Source organism: Rhinopithecus bieti, unplaced genomic scaffold, assembly GCF_001698545.2.
Source record: "Rhinopithecus bieti isolate Rb0 unplaced genomic scaffold, ASM169854v2 scaffold_23303, whole genome shotgun sequence".
NCBI lineage: Eukaryota > Metazoa > Chordata > Mammalia > Primates > Cercopithecidae > Rhinopithecus > Rhinopithecus bieti.
In genome coordinates, this window is record NW_016810922.1 from 582,885 (window position 1) to 603,707 (window position 20,823).

General features: G+C 40.5%; 1 pseudogene; it reads left to right on the forward strand.

Moving 5' to 3' along the window:
- Positions 1-9,792: 9,792 nt before the first annotated feature.
- Positions 9,793-20,451, forward strand: LOC108542953 (protein RCC2 pseudogene; annotated as a pseudogene).
- The last annotated feature ends 372 nt before the right edge of the window (positions 20,452-20,823 follow it).

Sequence of the window (20,823 nt, forward strand, 5' to 3'; positions counted from 1 at the left end):
CTGTCTGCCACGGTGCTAAATCAGAAAAGCTGGACTCTAATCCCTTGAATTCTTTATGTAATGAAGAGACTGGTTTAAAAACCGCTTTTGAAAAATTTCTATCGTTCTTTCCATCATTATATGGTTTAAAGCATGACATATCAAAATTGAATTTCTGGTTTAACACAATCTAGATTAGAAGAGGAGTGTTTCTTAAAAACTTCCCTTTACCAAAGAGGTTTACTTAAAATGTTTGGAAACGAGCAGCACAAACATCCAAGCAAAGGTTGTCTATCCCAAGCCACAGGAGTTTGTCATTCAGAACAACAAACAAGGTTAGAGACCAAATGGGCATCAGTGACTCCCTAACAGGGTCAGTAGGGAGAGGCACTGGGAAGTTACTGAACATTCTTCAAATATGGTTGTGAGGATTCATGGGATAAATATTGTTTAGGTTGGAACTCACTGGATGCCACCTCATCCTTGGTGAAATGTTGTTTTACCTCATTCCCCTTCTCTTCACACCCTTCTTTTGTTACCCTGGAGGCTCTAGGTTGCTGTCACTTGGACATAGTAGATTCTCTCCACAGGGAATACATAATTCCCACAGTTGGGAATATATGCTTGCTGTCATTGGCACCTAAGTCCTTCTCTCCTGGCCTAGGAGCTCCCAGGAATTAACTAGCCGGTCAGGGTTAATATCTAATTCAAATTTTCTTCCAAGGAATCCCACATTTGCAGCACATGCATCTTAAAAGATCCATACTCCTTTGTGAAGCAAGGGAAATAAGTAATGGCAGCAGATAAAACATGCCCCTGTGTCCCCTCCCTCCTGTCTGCATGTTTCAGCATGGTTGGACATTTGGTTTGTGCCAGTGAGATTCCTTTTATATTCAAAGGGACTGCTTCACAGTGTTCTATTTAAAAAATGAACTGCACCTCATGAGCAGGGCCCTGTTTTGTAGACCTCAAAATGACGTTTATCCACTAGATTTTATGTATAATGAAGCCACACTGCTTAGAGATTTTGCAGGAGCTATCATCAGCCAACTTGCCTCTGAATTATTGTTAAACAATCTATGAACAATGGAGATAGTGCTTACATACCATATACATACACCGGCTTTTAAGAGAGCCAATTTCCAGTTTTTATTGCTTCTGGAGAAAATCCAAAAGAATCCAGAAGCCATTTTGGACAGATTGACTTCTTCCTCTCTACCTTACCTGCTTCCCCTCACTTCCACATACTGTTGGTAGGTACTGAAAGGAATTAGGATTTTGCAGGTCTTTCTGTGGTAGGACCCATGTTTTCTTAATTCTCAATCGACACTGAGTTAAGAGTTACCCCAAATTGCTGATAAGGAAAAAAGCTCTGAGAATTACCTGCCGAAGGCTACACAAGAAGTAGAGGACTCCATGTTGAATAGCCCAGTTCTGGCTGAACCTAAAGCCCTCAGTATTTCTACTGTACCGTGCTACTTTCTGAGTGGCTTTTAGATTTATTTTCTGTCCTGGCCCTTATTGATTGATTTTTTACCTTATTTGTTCCTAATGTGAATGCTTTAGCAATTTAACAGACATAAAAATATATTCTTCCTTATCCTGCTTCCCCACTACCACCACCACCAACAAAAAAGGAAAGCAACACAGCATATACTTTTTATTTATTTATTTTCTTTTATTTTTGTTGAGACAGAGTCTTGTTCTGTCGCCCAGGCTGGAGTGCAGTGGCGCGATCTCTGCTCACTGCAAGCTCTGCCTCCCGGGTTCACGCCATTCTCCTGCCTCAGCCTCCCCAGTAGCTGGAACTACAGGCGCCCACCACCACGCCTGGCTAATTTTTTGCATTTTTAGTAGAGACGGGGTTTCACCGTGTCCACCAGGATGGTCTCGATATCCTGACCTCGTGATCTGCCTGCCTCGGCCTCCCAAAGTGCTGGGATTACAGGCGTGAGCCACCTCGCCCAGCCCAGCACATATTTTTTAAACATGGAATTCACCTAGTTTATGCAAAGAGTATCTCCCTGACAGCTAAATGTGGAGGAAAGATTAGAAAGAGAATAGCAGAAAAAATTCTTTTGAAAAGAAAGAGAAAGAGAAAGGTAGAAGGATTTAAAATGGCTACTGGGAAGCAACAAGAAATGTGGGTCTTTGACATGATGTAAATTTAAAATTCATAATTGATTTATGCTCAGCTTTGCAGGAAAATTTTTGGCTTTAGAAGATAATATGAAAACACTGTTTAGGATTAGGCTGAATTATGTTTTCAACAGGATGGAAGAGTCCACCCTCTGTGCCAAGAGTTGGTGATCTTGGCTGATAGTTGCCTCTTATCTCTTTGATATGTGGTGCTTGAGTCTCTTAAGACCAAGGACAGCCTTCAGAGAAAAGTGCCTTTTTCTTCCTGGCTGACAGTTAGAAAGCTGTTCCAAAACCATATTTATGACTATAAATGCCAGAGCTATAACAGTCTATGATGTGCACTTACCAACAGGTTGGTGGAAAAATAGTAGGGAAGAATGATTATCTGATTGTAGTTCACGTTCTTGAACATATGTTTGAAAATGTAAAATAAATCTTATCTATTTTTCTGCTGGGTTCATGATACTACAGAAACCTACTATCATCTTTGTCAATTGCCTTACCTCTATGGCCTCCCTGGGAAGTGGATGCACTAGAGGGATTGACTACACACCTGATCACTCCTGTTGCTTGTTAATGGACCCGAATGATGGTTACCAAACAATTGCTGATACGAAAAATCACCTTATCCCAATGCAACTCTACAGTGTTCTCTTTTAGTTTTTAAACCTAAGGTTCCTCTGTCCTCCTGTCTCAAAGCTTGAGTTTCTGTAGTAACAAGTATTTTTAAAATAATCAGGTGACAGATGAAGATTTAGAAACATGCAAAAATGATCTGGACATGCTAGATTCTTAACCTACAAATAAAAAGAAAAATTTACTAAGTCTTATACATTTGGGAATAGGAAAATGAAGTGCAGGATATAAGATAAATTTATCCACAGCATAGGTAACAAAAAAAAGGAGTTATAGTTGACAGCTCAAGTAAAGTGAGTTGGTGACGTGACTATCAAATGGTTTTGAGCTGCATTCATGGAAATATAGTGCTCAGCAGGGGGTGTGGGGAAGGAAGTTCATTCCACTGTGGTACCTCATTATAAGATATGGGCAACTGGCCAGCTTCTACAGGCAAGGGACCAGGAAGCAACTCAAAACCTTACTGGAAATGGACATAATGTGGAAAAATAAGATTTTATGTAATTTTTAATATAAACAACTGCAATTTAATTATTGCAAGGAAATCTCTTTTGCAAAGGGATCTACAAAGTTTATATACTGCACACTTTAATTATAGCAGATCAGTTAAATCCAGTTAACCTGTTAATTGTCACAACTTTGGTGAATAAATTTACTTAAACTTTAAGTGGGTTAACAAGAATTATTTTACAACTAATATTCTTTTTTTTATAACAAACAAACATAGTCTCACAATTATCGTTAGTATACTTGGAAAATATTACAACCTGCATGTACTGTAGGAACACTTTTGTACTTTTAGGCAGCAGATTTAGAAACTTGACAATAACCAGATACAGAATATGTACAGAGTTCACTTAAATCCCATGGTAATCAGAGGGTGGCCATTCTCTATTTCTCTCATATTTCTCCCCATCCCCCAAGAAAGGGATAACGGTCGGGTCAGTGGTTCACCCTTAAGAGAATAGTCTTTTCTAGATTTCCATTAACATTCACAATTGTGACTGATTACAGTTACCATTTTACCTGGGCTCAATAAGATCATTTGGAGCTTATAAGAACTGTAATAATCATGGTTTTCCTGTAATGCAGGTAATAATAACCCATTTTAAGGACCAGAAAAAGTAGACGTTAAAAAAACTCCGCAAGGTCACACAGTAACAGAACCAAACCCACGTCTCTCTGACTTTAATGACTCTGTAGCTTTCTGGATATTTGAAGGACAACCAATGGGTAGAAGACAAGTTTTTATTTCATCATAAGGAAGAATTTTTTACTCATTACATCTGTCCTTAAGATGGCTGCCTTGAAGCATCTGCTTTGCCAGATAATGTACAGGACACCCAGCTAAATTTGAATTTCAGAAAAACACTAAAAAAACTTTTAAAGTGTATGTCCCACATACTGCATAGGGAATTCCTACGCTAAATATTATTCATTGCTTATATGGAATTAAAGTTTAGGCATTCTGGGTTTTTTTTGTTTTGTTTTGTTTTGTTTTGAGACGGAGTCTTGCTCTTCCACCCAGGCTGCAGTGCAGTGGCCGATCTCGGTTCACTGCAACCTCCGCCTCCCGGATTCAAACGATTCTCCTGCCTCAGCTTCTCGAGTAGCTGAGATTACAGGCACATGCCCCCGCATCCTGCTAACTTTTGTATTTTTAGTAGAGATGGGGGTTTCACCATGTTGGCCAGGATGGTGTCACACACTTGACCTCAAATGATCCGCCTGCCTCGGCCTCCCAAAGTACTGGGATTACAGGCGTGAACCACCATACCCAGTCAATTTATATTTTTATTTGCTAAATCTCTCAATCAATCCTACTTGAGAAGGATTGTATTTCCAGGTGCTGGTAATCAAAAGCACCAGTGCTCCCATGGAGGTGTGGTGTTGAGGCTCTGAGAGGGGTTGTGATTTCATCATCTTCATGGCTGTCTCCTTTGAGTCCAGAGTTGGGCTAGATGTCGGGGGGAAATGAATGACTCTACATTTCTTGGCTTTGAGGAACAGCAGCTCTTTAAAGTCTTCTTTCCATTCCTCGTTTTTTGTTCCTTTGGCAGGATCACCTCACTGCTCACCAGCTCCTGGTAGGTACATTGGACAGTGGAGGGTACAAAAGATAACAACAAATTACTCCTTATGAAGATTTCTTGAACTATGTTGGTGGGGATCCTTGGAAACACATCTCTATAAAGGACTATGTTTCTGTCAAGAATTCTAGGATTTTTCACCCCCAAGATGCAGTATGTTAAATGCATTTTGTGTTTTGTCCCAAAAGAATAAGGCATTGGGAGTGTTTTTCTTAGAGATGGGATTTATGACAACTTGTGGAAGATCTTCCAACTCACACAAGGCAAGTTAAAAGTTGGCCCTATTTTGAAGTTGATAAAACCATCGCTCTGGAAACATTTCTTAAAGTTTCTGAATAAAACACTTTAGGAGAATTCTTCTTTAATGGATATCTTAGAGCACATGGTATTAACGACCTGTCCCATGAAATTAATAAGAAGTGGCTTCATGCTGAAAATTGACAAATAATGAAAGTTCAGCTGGGGCACCTTTCAAATGTGGTTCTCCCACGCAGTGTTATCTGTTTACTGGAGACTGTTGCGAAGACTGTAAATACAATTCCTGTCTGGGTGCCGGAACAGAACACAGGCTGCCCAAGGCCTGAAGAATCAGTCCCGCATGTGTTCCACGTAATTATGTGTCTGTAGACATATTTCTAGGTTACAATTGTGAGAAATGCTTGACAACGTTCCAGTGGAAGCACAGACCAAAACTATGATACTTTTGCGAAACCAATATGTAAGAAAAATACCTAATTTTATGAAATACTTTCGTTATTTTAACTGGTGGAAACCTGCCTTCCCTCAAAATAAGACTGAAACTGAAAGAGTCTGACAATACAAGAAAGAATTTTTAAAAATACAGTCTTACAGTGGAGAAAGCTTTTCTTTTCTTTTTTTGAGACAGGGTCTTACCCTGTCACCCAGTCTGGAGTGCAGTGGCGCAATCTCAGCTCACGGCAACCTCTGCCTCCCGGGCTCAAGTGATTCTTGTGCCTCAGCCTCCCAAGTAGCTGGAAGTACAGGCGTGCACCACTATGCTTGGCTAATTTTGTGTATTTTTAGTACAGACGTGGTTTCATCATGTTGCCCAGGCTGGTTTCAACGCCTCAGCTCAGGCAATCCGCCTGCCTCAGCCTCCCATAGTGTTGGGATTACAGGCCTGAGCCACCACACCTGGCCAGCAGGGAAAGCTTTTCTAAGCAAGATGCAAAAATCCAGGAACCATGAAGGAAAGATGGATAAATGTCTGCCCACCATAATGCTACAAAGTCAAAAGACAAACTGGGGGAAATATTTGCATTATAATAGCAAAGGGAAAAATTTTCCTAATTGACAGAAAAATACAATTTACATTAAGTAGTATAAATGGCTCTCACTACTGAAATTTAAGAGTTATAAGACCACATTTCTCCCCTAGTAATTTGGCAAATGTAGAAAAGTTTGGCTGTACACATCACATTGGTGAGAACAATTCCTCCTATGCTGTTGCCAGGAGTACAAGTTGAAGTGGCCTTTTTAGGAGGCAATTTGACAATGTTTATCAGAGCTTCAAGTGCACATACCTTTTGACCCGGCAATACTGCTTCTGGAAATGTATCCAACAAGCATGTGTGCTAACCTAGAACAATTCTCCTGGAAAAATAATATTCCCCTCGTCAGACCCATATTGCTTTGCCAACCAAAGCCCCAAGTAGTAAAATAACATTGCCTTGGGGAAGAAACAGAGGGAAAAGCAGAGCATAAGGAAGATGTCCTTGGTTTCAAGATGGCCAGGATGCTGGTCAAGCTGAGCTGGAGTCTAGAGCAAGTATACAGTTTGTGAACTTAATTCCATACAGAGAGCTGGTCTAGAAATTACTTGGGACACTGTATTTCCTTTTCCTTTCTTTTTTTTTTGAGATGGAGTCTCGCTCTGTCGCCCAGGCTGGAGTGCAGTGGCGCGATCTCAGCTCTCTGCAAGCTCCGCTTCCTGGGTTCATGCCATCCTCCTGCCTCAGTCTCTGGAGTAGCTGGGACTACAGGCGCCTGCCACCACGCCTGGCTAATTTTTGTTTGTTTGTTTGTTTGTAGTAGAGAAGGGGATTTCACCATGTTAGCCAGGATGGTCTCGATTGCCTGACCTCGTGATCCACCCGCCTCAGCCTCCCAAAGTGCCTGGGATGACAGGGGACACTGTATTTCCATATAGAAGGAGGGGATCCCTATCACACTGAATCCTCTTGGAAACAGTGGCATTTGAGACACTCTAGGATTCTTCCTTTATGTTTTGCTCTTTCCCCTTTGAGCCTCAGGTTCCCTGCTCAGGATGATGTGGCCTTCACTCCCTCTTGGGACCATGGCTCCCTTCAAGTATGGCAGGCAGTTCTCCAAGCACACTCCCACCCCTCCAGTCCTCTGTCCTCTGTACTCTTCCATCCTCAGCAAGATACTGGGCCCTGTTAGTCCTATACCAAGGTAGCTGCTCCACTCCCTCCCGCTCTGGAATTCTTAGGCCCTTGCACCCTCTTGCCCAGGAGTGTTTTCCTTTTTAGTTCACATTCGTCTCAGCCAGATACAAATGGAAGCTGCAAGCACTTGGAATGAAGCCACTGTTGATATGTCCATTAAATCCTAAGGCCCCCAAGAGGCCCAGGGAGGCTCTTGCTTCACCAGCTTCTCCTCAAACATTGCCTCTCCTCAACTTTTTAAAAATGTCTTGTTATTGTTAATAAGCAATTCATTTACATGATTCAAAAGTCAATACTGTAATGTGTACATGAGAAGTCTTAGTTCCACCTCTGTCTCATTGTATTCATTTTCTGTTCTTCTAATGGTTCTTGATATGAATGTGTGTGTGTATACATACAAATAATGGAAGTCATAACACAGATTATGCTAAATTTTATCCCCCTTTCTTACCCCCAAAATGTTTGAATATGATGTAAACTATACTCCACCTTGGTTTTTTGCACTTAAAATATCTAGTCATATATATTTTTAAAATTTTAATTATGATAAATACACAGAACGTAAAACGTACCACATTAATCATTTTTAAATGTACAGCTCAGTGGTATTAATTCCATCCACATGGTTGTGCAACCATCATCACCATCTATCTTCGTAACTCTCTCATCTTGCAAAACTGGAACTCTGTACCCAGTGAACAATAACTCCACATGTTCTCCTCCCCACAACCTCTGGCAACCACTATTTACTTTCTGTCTCTATCGGTTTGACTCCGGTAAGTACATATATAAGTAGGATCATACAGTATGTTTCTTTTTGCGATTGGCTTAGCATAAAGTACTTGAGACTCATCCATGTTATAGCACCTGTCAGAATTTTCTTCCTTTTGAAGGTTGAATATTCTGTTGTATGTATATGGCCACACTTTCTTTATCCATTCACCTATCAATAGATATTTGGGTTACTTCCACCTCTTGGCTATTACGAATAATGCTGATATAAACATGGGCGCACAAGTATTTCTGCAACCTTTCTTTGAGTTCTTTTGGATATCTACTCAGAAGTAAAATTGTTGGCTTATATGATAAATCTTTTTTAAATGTTTTGAAGAACCTCCATACTGTTTGCCATAGTGGTAGCTGTATCATTTTATATTCCCGCCAATGGTGCACAAGTTTTCAAAAATAGCACTAGTTATTTTCTGGATTTTTTGGTTTGGTTTGTTTCATTTTTGATAGTATCCATCCTAATGGGTGTGAGGTTTCATTGTGGGTTTGATTTGCATTTCTCTAGAGATGACTGATATTAAGAATCTTTTCATGTGCTTGTTGACCATTTTGTCCTTAGCCTTTGCCTATTACAGACCTTGAATAACTTGCCAGCTTCAACAGTAACAGAAACATTTGGGCCCCCTTCTGTAGGCCACATGTCTATTTGTAGTAGGGGAATATACCAGCAATATTTCATTTCCCTACTTCTTTCTGCTGAGTGTGTAAAATCTTCATCTGCTTCTGAGGTTAGTTCTTGCCATTTCTACAAGCTATAAAGACACTGCTGAATCATGGTGTCTTCACTACCGTAACTCTCTTTACTTTCTGTCTGACACATTCCTCCAGATTCCTCCCTAGAGAGGGAGAGACAAGTCAGTAAGTTCTGGGTCTCCCGAAGACATCCATTGTTTAAACAAACCCTGTCAAGGAAAGGTTCGCTAATCAGGCCTAGTTCTTTTGCTCTCCTTCTGCTTCTCCTCTGCCAGGCTTCACCTGCATCTTCCACTGGAGGATGTTTGTTGTGCATATTCCCTTGTAGATGATCAGTACTTCCACTTTCACCAGCTCTTGCATTCTGAAATTACCTAATCAGGCTCCAGATAATTCGTGCTAATCTTTTCTATCTTCCTTTCTGAATATCCCTACATCAGTGGTTCTCAGCTTTGGCTGTAGATTGGCATTGGATGGGTAGATTTTTTTAAAGACTGATGTCTAGGCCTCACCCCCAGAGGCTTTTACTTAATTGATTTAATTGTAGCCAGAGCGTGGGGATTCTAATGTGCAGTCAGTGTTGAGAACTACTGACCTAAATTTTTGGAAAAATTAATCTTGTTAATGAATGATATTAATAAATCTTACTCTCTGTTATAACTTAAAAGGCTTGCCTCAATAGTATCCTAGATGGGGCTATCTCTGGGGTAATCACCACAGTTAGTTCTCTAAGGTTTTATCCTCTGTTAATTATTGTTTGCACTTCAGGCTCTCTGATCCAATTACAAAGCCCCTTTCCTTATTACAGCTGTGAAAGCCATGTGTCTCTCTTTTTACCCTTCATATTTCTCTAGCCTGTCAGGAACAGGGTAGAAGAAAATATCTTTCCTACTTCACCCTCAAACGCCTTCTACAAGAAGGAATACACATTGGCAAATATTTGGTTCAACGTTTGTTGGAAAGCCTTTGGAGGCTGATTTCTGTAATTCTAGAATTCTACTAAAAATTATCTAAAGATATGGCAGCTGGTGAATATGGCAGCTGGCTATATTAAAGATACATATGCAGCTGGAGAGGCAAGTAATTATGAGACTAGCAGCAAAATGAGTAGAAACAATAGTCGGGAAGATTAGCAATTTAAACTGCATAGAAACTAAGTCAATTTATCTCTCTTTGGAAACTTCAGAACCCTTTGCTTTTAGGTCAACTTAGGGAATCACGCTCATTACATACCACTTCTAGAATCTGTGACTGTTGGAATTCTCATTCCTTAAACTCAAGATGCTATTGAAAGTCATCCAATTATTCTACTATGAAGAGGTAAACATAGTAAACATTTTCCTTTGATGCTAGTTAGGGTTTGTGTAGATCTGCTTAGGAGAAAAACCTTTTCTCCAATGACTTCAATCTGTAGTCCTGTGAGCTGCTTGGTGAAAATCGTCTCAAGTCCCAACAGTGGGACTGCTTCATGTTGTTTGGGTCATACAAAGACAGGAGGTGTGGTAACAGATAAGCCTCTAAGCAAGAAGTCATAGGGCTAGGCCTTACCAAGGAGTCAGAAGTCTACACGGTTTGGTATAAACTGCAATTTATCAAGTGCAATTAACTTGCTGTAACTGGGGCCCTTCAATTTCCTGGAAGGAGCAAAGGATGATCATAACCTACCTAGTTCACAGACCTTGCCATGCCTTTGTGAGGCTTTTCTTAGTGCCCTAACCTCTTAGTCACCTAACCTTATCAGTTTACTGTTTAACTCTTCATAGTAGAATAATTGGATGATTTTCAACAACATACTGAGTAGCTTTCCAAGAATCCCATTGATAAGCTTATCCATTGCTGTCCACCTGCCAGCCTTTCTGTCTACTCATGAATTGATCATCACTATGCCTAATGGGCAACCCCAACTCTGCAGGTTAGATATACTCAGGTGCTTACTTGTGTGGCCCCAGACATTGAGTTCCTGCCTCCAACTGAGCGTCTTCCCAGGTCATATCACTGTGTGTTGTTCCTCAGTATCTACCTCATTTTAATGAGTCAGCCTGGTCTCAGGCCCCAGCCTTGCCTGGCCTCATCCTGCCATAGATCTACAAGCTCATGCCTGACTTCAGTGGTGGTAAAGATCATCAGTGTGCAGCAAGACTTTAGAGTTCAGGTTCAAATTATGCTCTGCTACCTGCTAACAGTGAGGTTTTCCCAAGTCTCATTTTCCTCAGGCACAAAAATTGAGAATGAACAGTAATTACCTCATGGAATTGCTGTGAGGTTTAAATGAAACAGTCCATGGAAAGCACTTAGCACAATGCCTAACATATTGTGAGTGCTCAATAAATACAATAAATGTTATCTGCATTACTTCAGTCGCAAGAAACATAAACCAACTCAGTTTTGCTCAAGAAACAATGGGACTTGTTGAAAGGCTATAGAGAAATTTCACATAAGCCAGTTTCTATGTAGTAAGGACAGATGGATGTCCAGGAAATGGGAAGTCACAGATAACCACTCCCTGACTCTCTGATTCTGACTCTGTCTCTCTGTCATTTCTGCTTCTTGCTGCCTGTTGACTTCTCTCTACTGATTCTCTGAGTACCTTTTTTCTCCGCTTACTCACATCCTGTGGCAGACTGCTAGTCGTTCTCCAATATTCATTCTTTTTTTTCTCCCTTTAACAATAGAGCCCTTTCATTTAGTTGTTGGATACGTGGCCTCCTTGCTAAACATTGTATTTTCTGGACTCCCTTGTAGCTAGGTGTGGCCACTCGATCACGTTCTGGGTTCATGTTCAGGTGGCGTATGTAACTTTGTCATCATAGGAAAGGGCAGCCTCCTTCTGCATCCTTTTGACTGCAACATAAGTATGGTAGTAACCTATTTTGGACTGTGCCACCCTAACAATGAGTAGGCCAGAAGCCTAGGTCCCCACCAATGGGAAATTGCTATGTCAAGTCTGGGTTCGAGAAAAACAATATCTCCTACCTTTTTTCAGGCATTTTATTTTGTCTTTAATAGAATGGCTGAATCTGTGGCCTAACAGATAAATCATTTACTCTCAGGGGCTTGGGTAGATTTGCCCTCTCTTGGTCCCAAATCACTATCACAAACACTCATCATTGTCCAACCGACCCAAATACTTAGTTTTCATTTCCAAATTCTGATGAGAAGGAATTTGATTGCCCAAGCTCAGGTCAAGTAAATAGCCTGGTCTAATCATCTATAACTGAAAATAACTGGGGTTTTGGGGTTGAGTAGTGAGGAAGCAAGTCACGTGGTACAGACAGCTGCCCCAGCCAAAGACTATCAGTGTTGTAGGTTCACTGATAGTAGGATATAGAAGAGATAATGATTACTGGTTTGCCTAAACCCATGAGATGTTATATTATACAAATACATAGAAAATAAGCTTTTGTTAGTTTTTTTATATAAAAGTTTCTAACATACGTTGTGAATCAGTACAAATTCCAGGCAGAGCCCCAGAACCCCAGAACCCTCTACTTCTGTAGGACTACCTGATAGTCACTGAATAAAATGAACATCCTGCACATATAAAGATCCTGAACCATCAAAATATGCTTCAAATATGTTTATTTATTGAGTTGATGAAGCCTAAAAAGTGCACTTATAGATTTTACAAACATTTCTAGCCCAATATTTTATCTAAATTAATCAGAAAACTCAACTTATTCAGTTACTTTATACTCTGCAAACTTAAGTTACCCAAGATGTTATCTGTGAAGTTGTTTAGCTATGACATTGTCAAAACCTTTTTATGATATGTAACTAAACCGCTTGCAATTTGTACATTTTACTTCCATAATTTCATACTTAGGTTTAAGTGTCATACTTAAATTATAGATCAATATCAAGGAATAATGTGAGATTATTGGAAATATAGTCTCTGAGATGTTCCTTGTCAGTGAAGCCATTTGATTTCTACCAAGCCTATACAGCAGCTTTTCAAAGGTGTGTTCTGCAAACCACTGCTACTCATAGATATTCTGGGACAAAAGGAATTCCATTGTAAAATAAATTTGGAAAAGATGCTGCAAGTTATATTTCCCTGTTGGAGTCTCATAATGCTATGCGTAAAGAAGGCACTGAGATGTCCAGCTGAACCAAAACATGTGACATTTGTCCTCCCATTTTTCCTTAAAATTTTATACTTTGGGAAATGCTGTGTACACGTGTGTACTGCAACGGGCAGGGCAAATGTGACAATGAGGCTATGGGCAGAATTTTAAGAAACAGGCCAAAGTAGCTTCAGCAGGGATGAGGTTGCTCAAGAAAGACAAACTTTTAAGCCATAAGGACTATATACATGTCTAAATGAGCTAAAAAGTGTGAAGAGACATGTATTTTAATTTTACCACCAGGGTTATGGCCCTGCCTAAAAACACAGACATTTGTCTAGTACTTTATCATTTACAGGGCAACTATAGACGTATATAAATTACACTTAATCCTCATATTAACCTCATGATGTGAAGTGTTATCCTATTTTTTAAATGAGAGGGGTAAATATTAGAGTGGTTAGGGACTGGGCCTAGGACATGAGGACACACAGCAAGGAAAAGGTAAAGGTGAGATTACTCGGCAAAAGAAAGACTATCTTTAAATTAGTTTGGAGAGGCTCAATACACCATAGATCATTGACCATTCTAAACTATTGTCAGCAGAAAAACTCCTCAGCCTTAGATATCCCCAAACCTATTTGCTTGCAACATGTTTGTTTAAGGTTATTTTTTTTCCCACATTAATTTTCTATCAACTTTCTAGGGAACATACTTCGAAAATGGCTGCTCTGGATCATTGATTTCTTACCGGCCAAAGACAAGAATTATCATGGCCAGGAACTTCCCATAAATCATGGCCTATTAGTCAGACATTCCTGGAACTGGATTAAGGTTTACCTTTGTGGTTTATATAAAGAACACCCTTGCCAAGTAATTAATATGCCCTGATCTCCTTCCCCACTGCAATTTGCCCAAATTACTCGGGTGTGACTTAGCTTATAGAAGTTTTTCTCTTGTGCGTGGTTTCCAAGAATGGAGGCAGGTTGGTGCCTGTGTTACGGGTTGCTTAAAACATTTGGAATCTTATTTACCTTCTGGAAAATAAATGGGAAGCATGGGTCAAACTTTAAAAATGAATACTCCAGATGAAAAGAAACTGATAACCATACCCAGATGTTAATTTAGTGACTGCATCTCATGTGATGCCATGGCAATGGCAAATTCCAGTGTTTGGTGGACCAGTGTGGGGAATGTTTAAAGTCTTCCTGACTCCAGTTAAAAGCCAAGAGTTGTTTGTTGGGAGGGTCTTGCAAGGTCTTTCAGTTGCCATTTTTAAGTAGACCAATCTCCCGCCAGTCTATAGAAGTCATTATAAACACATCGAAGGATTACTCCAGGAGGGGTATCTAAGAGTATATTATAAAAACGCAAAACACAAAGACATACAAGCTACAATCTTCACCTTAAAAGCATTTTGGAGGGAAAAGTTGATGTCATTTAAATGATTTCGATTTAAACTTTCCTCTAATGCATATTCATTCTGGGTGACTAACTGGAGAAAAGAGGGGCAACTTTGAGGGAATATTTACACCCTCAATCTTTTAAATGTTTTAAAATTAAAATCCACAGATCCATTATTTCTTCTGTTCTTTTTATGTTTTCTCTCCCATTCATAGTTGACATAGATAGCATGACATATTATTAAGTCTGTCAGTTTCTGTGAGCCTGTTTTCTCACACCTAAAATGAGAGGATTGGGCCAGAAACTGTTTAAGATTTCCTTGGATCTATGATTTTAGTGTAGTGCCTGGCCATGGTAGATACTGGATAAATAATTGTTGAATAATTCTGTATACTTAGTCACATATTTTGACCTCTACCAAATACAATAGTTCTGCTATCTGGCAGACCCAGGTTAATACCTTGGCTCCATGATTTATTAGTTCTGTGAACTTGAGCAAATTACCCTTCCTAAGGCTTTTTGGCCACATCTATTTTATGGAAAAAAGTGCTCACCTCATTAGGTTAGTAGAGGATGAGATGAGTTGGCCTCCACCACCCTCAGGGCAATGCCTTTGATACAGCAAGCATGCAACAGATAGTTGCTGGTATTACCATATTAATAGATGCTTATAAGAAATAAGTATCAGTAACAGTAGGTTCATGGGAATTTCCAGACAGAAATTTCCACAGAGCTAGAAACGTTCTCTTTATGGGTTCTTGTCTGCCTCAGATGGCATCCATTACAGTGGGGAATGTGTTCATAGTCAGAAAGTTTTGCTATCTCCATGCTCCTAGTTCCTAGAAAATCACTTGCCTCATTGTGAATGTTCCCAAGTTCTTCATCTCCAGCCCACCTTCTCCATCTCCACCCCACAGTTTCTGCCCTACCATCATCTGGCTGATTCCTGTACTTTCCATTCTTGCCAGCTTTGTAACCTGCCCTTTCCTGGTCAGGACACTTTCCTGATCATGGCACACTGCCTATGCTCTGTCCCTCTTCTCCGGCTCTCCCACTGAATGTGAGTTGCTTCACCATTTTGATGTTGACTATTTTATTCACCACTCCATCCCAAGAACCTAAGCACATAACAGGTGACCAACAAATATTTGCCGAATAAACAAATAAGGTATTCATTGCTGTTCCTGCTTTTAAGACAACTTGGTTTCAGATGAATGCTTCAAAATACTAAGATAGCCAAGTATCAGGTCTTCTCAGTGTTAGATAAGTTCTAGGATGTGGACTATCCAAAGACTATGTAGTGAACTCTATAGCACCCTTCACACTTATGTTTGAAAATGGTTGCCATTTTAGGGATTCAAAAGATGAAGCTACATTTTATATTATGACTCAGAAAGAAATGGTCAGGTTTTTCATTTCTCCATAATTTTCTACACCCTTTATCAGATATGGCACATCAGTAGTCCACTCCAACAGATGCATAGCCTATCTGTTTTTATCATGTCATCAAAGAACTAGAGGTTGGATAAGCGAACTTCAATGGCTTGCTTCTTGAATTGTAAAGTAACCACTTAGGTGCAACTTAAGTTTGTTCTGTATCATTTATAAACCAACAAGATGATGAAATGTCCTGAGGCTGCAAAAAGTAGCTGAGAGTAAACTGTAAGACAGATCTGTTTTAAAATACAGGGTCTTCCTTCCCTTTGACAAGGAGAAGAAATTTCATCTATCTGTAAGTCTGGCTCTTATGGTTAAAACTGATGCAGGGATGACCTCCATATTTATTTCATGAAAATCCCCTGAAACTTCTTTTAATATCTGTGTCTAAAAAAGTTTCACTCTTTGGAGATTACATTATGAAGTAAATTTTGTTTGAAAGCTAATTTCAAAAGAACACATTTTGGCTTGGCTCATCTTCAATGTAATAAATAACCTGAAAAGAATCACTAATGTCATATTTTCAGATGTTATTATCAAGATAATATATAAGTAGAATTTTTCAAAACTACTATAAGTGGTCAAGATAATGTTTATGCAGTGGTCAAATTTAATTTAAGCTAGAGGTCTACGGAACAGTCTGAATGGTATTGTGAACTTAGAAATAACAGTAGAGATCTTCTCCAGGAGCAATGACTTAATTTATTCACTCTTTGGTAAGTGGTTACTTCGTGTTGGGCATTGCCTTGTGCTCATGATGTACAATTCATTCATTGATTTATAAATGCTTTCAAAAATATGCCTTGAATATAGATATGCCAGGCACAATTCTAGATGCTGCTGATGAACAAGTCACACATGGTCCCTGCCACTAAGTAGCTTACATTATGTGATGGAGGGAGTTGTAAAATATAGACATATAAGAAGCATGTGCTTCAGACTAATCTTCTTCAAAGAGCAACCCTAAGATAAATAGCAAACTTTTCAACAAAAATTAAGAAAGCAGAAGTCAATGGAATGATATTTTTAAGTGCTAAAAGAAAAAAAAAAAACCCTGCTAGTCTAGAATTCTATATTCTAAAATAATTTTCAAAAATTATAGCAAACCAAAGACATTTTCAGTCAATTAAAAGTTGAGCAAAATTGTCATCAGCAGACCTGCAATACAAGAATTATTAATGTAAGTTCTCCAGGTTGAAAGAAAATGACCCCAAATATCTGACAGAAGAAAAGAAGATTCTCCAGGATGTTTATATATATAATTTTATATATTATTTACATTATATATTTTGATATGTAATATATATTACATATCAATAATATATGTATTTTTTTGAGACAGGGTTTTGCTCTGTCACCTAGGCTGGAGTGCAGAGGCATGACCATAACTCACTCACTACAGCCTTGATATATCAGTCTCAAGCAATCCTCCTGCCTCAGCCTCCCTAGTAGCTGGGACTATAGGCATGTATCACCACACCCAACTAATTTATTTTTATTTTTATTTTTTGTTTTAGTATTTAGTACAGATGAGGTTTTACTACATTGCCCAGGCAAGTCTTGAACTCCCAAACTCAAGTGTTTTTCCCTCCTTGGCCACTGAAAGTGCTGGGGTTACAGACATGAGTCACTGTCTTGCCCCCATATTTAAAAAAATTTTTTTATTTTATTTTTACATTCTTTAAAGCAGCAACAACAATCATGTCGTGTAGGGTCTGTGTCATTTGTGAATGTAAAATATTAAAAACAATATCACAAAGGCAGGAGGAAAGTAAATGGAGCTAAACTATTTTGAAGTTTTTGCACTATTCATGAAATGGTGAAACTACTAATTTAAGGTAAATTATACTTAGTCTGGAATGAGATACATATTACAATCATTAAATTATGTTTTATATTCACTAGAAATATAATTCAAAATGTTTAAGAACTAACGGAAAAGCAAAATGGAATGCTAAAAAATACTTCACTAATTAAACAGAAGTCAAGAAAGTATCATCAAAGGAGCAAAAAACAGATGATTTAATACAGACGAAAAACAAAATAGGAGACTTATACCTAAATATATTAGTAATTACATTAAATGTAAGTGGATTAAATACTATAATTGAAAAACCAAGCTTGCCAGAGTGGATTTTAAAAATTATCCCAAATAATTCCTGCTTGTAAGATACACATTAAATCTAAGGACACAGATAGGGTGAAAGTCAAAGGATGGTAAACGTATACCATGCAAACACTAACCAAAGGAAAGCTGGCACAGCTATGTTACAAACAAACAAAGTATACTTTAAGACAAAGAGTAATACTAGATAAAGAGTGACATTTCATGATAAAAAGGGTCAATTCAACAGGAAAACACAATTCTAAATGTATACACATCTAATAATATATCTTTAAAATATATAAAATAAAATTGTTTAAACTAGAAAATTCACAATCATACATGTAGATTTAAAATATCTGTTTCTGTAACTGATAAAATAAGAAGACAAAAGGCAGTATCCCAAAACTGCAGCATATATTCTTTTTCAATCAGACCTGGCAAAACCCATCAGCCTTAGATGATGAGAGGGCACTTTGACTAAAGTATTGATATTAAACCAAATTAAAGTCACCTGAATTATGATAATATATTCTGGAAGTAACATAGACACTCTGTTAAGCCTAGGGAAATCCATAAAAATGAGGTGCAGCCTTTTCCTTCAATGAACTCATACTTTAATAATAATAATAATGATAACCAGGGTTTACATAGCAGTTTTTGTGTGCAAGCAACTATTTCAAATGCTTTATTTGTATTAATTCCCCCAAGAACCCAGTGAGATGGGTTATTATCTCCCATTTCACAGATGACAAAACCGAGGCACTGAGAAGCCAATCACTTCATCAAAGGTCAGCTCGGCTAATAAGTGCTAGATCTTGGGATTTGAACCCAGAGTTCTGGAGCTCTCCCATGTTCTTATTTCCGTTAGTCGTCTTTGAGAGTGAGCACTTCTTTCCTTACCAGGATTTAGGGTTGGGTAGAAGTACTTTGGAAAGCGTATCTGGTGAGTGGGCTGAAGCCCTCGTCTGGGCCGAAAAAAAAAGCCCTCAGATCCGTCTTTTAGTTGCTTCTCTTCGTTTTTTCTCTCCGGTTTCTCATCCCTCCAATCAGCTGCGACCAGGCCCAGGAAGAAGGCGGTGGCGGCGGCCTGGGAGGAGCCGAGCTCGGGCAACTGCACGGCCCGCGCGGGGCCCAGGAAGCGCTGCGGCCCAGCGGGCAGGAAGCGCGAGCGGCCCCAGCGCTGCAGTAGCGGCAGTGGCTGCGGCTGCAGCGGTGACTAGGACCGCCTAGAGCTCGACTGGGCCCCCGGCAGCGGCAAGCGCGCGGGGCGCCAAGGAGCGCGTCAAACTTGAAGGGTCAAAGTGTAATGGGCAGCTTTTGATTTTGGGGGCAACCAACTGGGACATGATTGGTGAAAAGGAGTGCCTAAACAGCAATCTGCTTACTGCGGTCTCGGCCAGAATGTGTGGGGGCCTCACAGGTATGGGTGCCTGGCGGCGGTCAGGGTGCCGACAGTGGTCTCGGGTTCCTGTGCTGCGCACAGCCTTCTCATCACCACTGAAGGGAAGCTGTGGAAATGAGAAGGCGGCAGCTGGGACATGGCGACACGAAGAGAGTAGAGGCCTCCAGACTCATCGAGGGTTTCTGCCATGAAGTTATCATGTCTGCAGCATGTGGGCGGAACCACACCTTGGCCTTGACAGAAACGGGCTCCGTGTTTGCGTTTGGGGAGAACAAGATGGGGCAGCTGGGCCTTGCCAACCAGACAGACTCTGTCCGCAGCCCGGTGTAGATAATGTATAACGGCAAGGATTTACTAAAACGGCCTGTGGGGCTGAATTCAGTATGATAATGGACTGAAAAGGAAACCTCTATTCCTTTGGGTGGCCTGAATATGGTCAGCTGGGACACAACTCGCATGGGAAGTTCACCTCCCGGGCACAGCGGATAGAGTACGACTGCGAACTGGTATCCCCGCGAGTGGCCATCTTCATCGAGAAGACAGATTCTGCCTGTACCAAAAGGTGGTTGTGCGAGACGTGGCCTGTGGTGCTAACCGCACGCTAGTCCTGGACTCCCAGAAGCGAGCCTTCTCCTAGGGCTTAGGTAGCTATGCCCGGCTGGGCCACGCAGAGCAGAAGGACGAGATGGTCCCCCACCTGGTGAAGCTGTTTGACTTCCTTGGGCGTGGGGTGTCCCAGATCTATGCTGGTTACACCTGCTCCTTGGCTCTCAGTGAAGTGGGTGGTCTGTTTTTCTGGGGGGCCACCAACGCCTGCCGTGAATCTGTCATGTACCCGAAAGCAGTGCAGGACCTCTGTGGCTGGAGAATCTGGAGCCTGGCTTGTGGGAAGAGCAGCATCATTGTGGCCGCCGATGAGAGCACCAGCAGCTGGGGCCCAACACCGACCTTCGGGAAACTGGTCTGCGGAGACCACAAGCCCAAGTCTTTCACTGCAGCCCAGGAGGTGAAGGCTCTGGATGACATTTTCTCAGAGAAGGTCGCCATGGGCTACTCGCACTCCTTGGTGATAGCGAGAGACAAAAGTGAGACCGAGAAAGAAAAGATCAAGAAACTGCCAGAATACAACCCCGAACCCTCTGGATGCTCCCGGAGACTCCTCCGACTCCACACCTCTCGCGGCAGCTGTCATTTCCATATGCATTGGGACATGAAGTCAAACAAGGAATTTAAAAAAGCAAAAGTTGACCGAAGATGCATTTTTGTTTGGACTCTCTGAGGTTCCTTTTTTTTTTTTTTTTTTTTTTTTTTTTTTTGAGACGGAGTCTTGCTCTGTGGCCCGGGCTGGAGTGCAGTGGCCGGATCTCAGTTCACTGCAAGCTCCGCCTCCCAGGTTTACGCCATTCTCCTGCCTCAGCCTCCCGTGTAGCTGGGACTACAGACGCCCGCCACCACGCCCAGTTAGTTTTTTGTATTTTTTAGTAGAGACGGGGTTTCACCATGTTAGCCAGGATGGCCTCGATCTCCTGACCTCGTGATCCGCCCGTCTCGGCCTCCCAAAGTGCTGGAATTACAGGCTTGAGCCACAGCGCCCGGACTGAGGTTCCATTTTACAAGTGATCCAACCTTAACTTCTTTTTTCTGTATGCTT